This window comes from Eptatretus burgeri, chromosome 14 (genome assembly GCF_056783735.1).
Source record: "Eptatretus burgeri isolate ZD-2024b chromosome 14, Ebu_testis_v1, whole genome shotgun sequence".
In the NCBI taxonomy this organism is placed as follows: Eukaryota; Metazoa; Chordata; class Myxini; order Myxiniformes; family Myxinidae; genus Eptatretus; species Eptatretus burgeri.
This window is the reverse complement of record NC_140974.1, coordinates 56,587,495-56,589,994: the sequence shown is the minus strand read 5'-3', so window position 1 is coordinate 56,589,994 and position 2,500 is coordinate 56,587,495. Positions and strand designations below refer to the sequence as shown.

General features: G+C 46.4%; 1 non-coding gene across 1 annotated transcript; it reads left to right on the top strand.

Moving 5' to 3' along the window:
* Positions 1 to 1,132: 1,132 nt before the first annotated feature.
* TRNAT-UGU (transfer RNA threonine (anticodon UGU)) lies at positions 1,133 to 1,205 on the top strand. The gene has a single exon. It is a non-coding gene; the product is annotated as a tRNA-Thr (tRNA).
* Positions 1,206 to 2,500: the final 1,295 nt, after the last annotated feature.

Here is a 2,500-nt window from a genome sequence, read left to right as displayed (position 1 = left end):
CCTGAATGAACTGTAATGATATTGTGAATTTTTTGATTGCTTGTTTGCCTGAATTCACCTGGCCTGGACGTGTTGTGCGCACGTGACAAATAATCTGGCAGTTGGCAAGGTGATCCCATCGTGTGTGACGTCATCAAATGAAGGAAAAAAAAGTATTCACCGACAAGGGCGGAAATCATGCCCAGACACACCGCCCTCAACACTCTTCCCAAGGACTTTCCCAGTTGACCTGTATTCTTTCAACAGTCATCACAATAAAATGTTTCATTCTTGAGGCGAAGTCACAATAAAAGGTTGCAAGTCTTCGGTACTCTTTGATCCCAGTCACACAAGTTGAAAGCACGTGTGTTGAATCAGGATGACTTCGACATGATGACGTCACACAACTTAAGCATTGTAAAAGTGAAGTATTTCAAGTAATCAAACAATGCATTTTCTTATTTTATCGCCTGCCAGGATAGCTCAGACTTTCCAAGCATTGCACATTCCACTTTGAGCTACCTTTCCAGGGTTGGAATCCCAACCCAGCCATTGACCACCTCCCTGGCGTTGGGCAAGCAGGACGAGACATCATTCAGAGGGAAGTTAAACTGAAGGATTCGAGGCGTTCCGTTTGGAACCGCCATTCGCAAAATTGATGGAAGAATGAGGGAACACAAGGAAACAACTGATGAACGTCATAATGGGTTTTAATGGGAAACAGAGAGAAAAACAATGAGGCGAGAGAATGAGATGTCTGAACGAACTTGTTTACCATTTGTGGGGAAACATACAAGATGGAGGTTCGTGTGAGAGTGAAGTTACAGACACTAAGGGAACTTTCAAACTTGGTGAGAGTGGGGTGAGTGCAGCCGGTGGTTTTGGTGTGAACTGTGCAGGCAGTGGGAGTGTGGTCCACTGGTCTCAGCCATCTTTGTACATGGAAACAGGAATGTGATGAAGGTGCAAGCGCACAACCACTGAGTGGCTGTTCTTGTGACATATCAATGGATGTTTAAATTCAATCTTCACTGGGATGGAGCAGAGGGGACAGCCAGCTTCAGGCTCTTTTCCAAAGGTGTTGTCCTTTTTGATGAAATCCTTTGTCAGGTAAACAACATGATCACCATCGACCAAACTGATCAGTTAGCGTGGCTCCTTAGCTCAGGGGTTAGAGCACTGGTCTTGTAAACCAGGGGTCATGAGTTCAAATCTCATAGGGGCCTAAACTTTTATTTATTTATTTATTTCTGACATGTCACGCAGCAGGAACATTGAATGTCCCCAAAGGTCATTTTACTGATGCAATTCATTCCCTGTTAAATTATTGTTTCGATAACAGAATGTGGGGAACAAAATGGAAAGGGGGAAACACCATCAGAATGGAAGTGATGCTGAGATCAAGGGAGGAAGAGAAGGACACATGGTAGTGAAGAAGTTGCACACAAGCTCAATGAAACACAGCAAAAGAGGAAGGAGGAAGGTCGACATGAAACAGAAAATGGAATAAACCAAAAGAAAAGATGAGGAGAGGTGGGTCACAACAACTTGAAAAAACGGAATGCTTGGGAATGGGGTTATTTTGGGGTAGATGGGAGCATGAGCATGGATGGGGGACGACTTGAGATGGTGATGAACAGGTGGCTCAAGCCATGGAGGGAAGAATGGGACGAAACAGTCAGGAAGAGCCTGGCGTTGGCTTTGCGGTTCGGGTGGTGGCTTGGGATCCCAGGGTCCTGAGTTCGAGCTCCGTCAGCCACTGAATTAACACCAGGGGATTGACTCAGCCTGTCATCCTTCCGAGGTTGGTGAAATGAGCACCAGTGTACTGACAATCGGGGCACTGCATCAACGGCATTTCCATGCCCCTCACCAATGATGCAACCAGCAGCCAAAAGGACTGTACATGATGGGAACAGTCAGGAAGTTGGTTCCACATGGGAGAGAAAGGAGGAACAGATTAGTGAAGGTGAGCAGTGAGCCAGGATTTTGGGAGTTAAACAAGAAGGGTTGTTCATGGATTACGTGCTGCAGGAGCCTGGAATGTACAGAGCAAAGAGACAGTGGGGGGCACAAGACCAGAGAGGAGGCAGAACAATGCAGAGGTCACCAACCTATCTGCAATTTGAGAGTGAAAGACCGAGACGATCATCTTCATCACGGGAGATTCCAATGATTTTGACAGCCTTGCTTTCCATGACATCAAGAATGGCAAGGTGTGAGGGAAGGGCTGCATCCGAAAGGTGAGAGCAGGACTCCATCAAGCTGCAGATGAAGTCCCACTCGGTTGTCGTTTGGAAGTATGTTCTGCCCAAGAAAGATCATGGCTGATGGTGAACCCCAAAGTTTGTGTGACTTCACCTTTTTAAGTGGTTTGTTCGGGAAGTCAAGGGGAGACTTTGCCAGATGGTCCTTTTGGAGAGACAGGATGAGAGTGTCGGATTTGTTGTGGTTGAAAGACAAATTCCAAGTGTTGCATCAGTTCCTTATTCTCTCAAGGTCTGCAGAGAGTGAAGCGGCG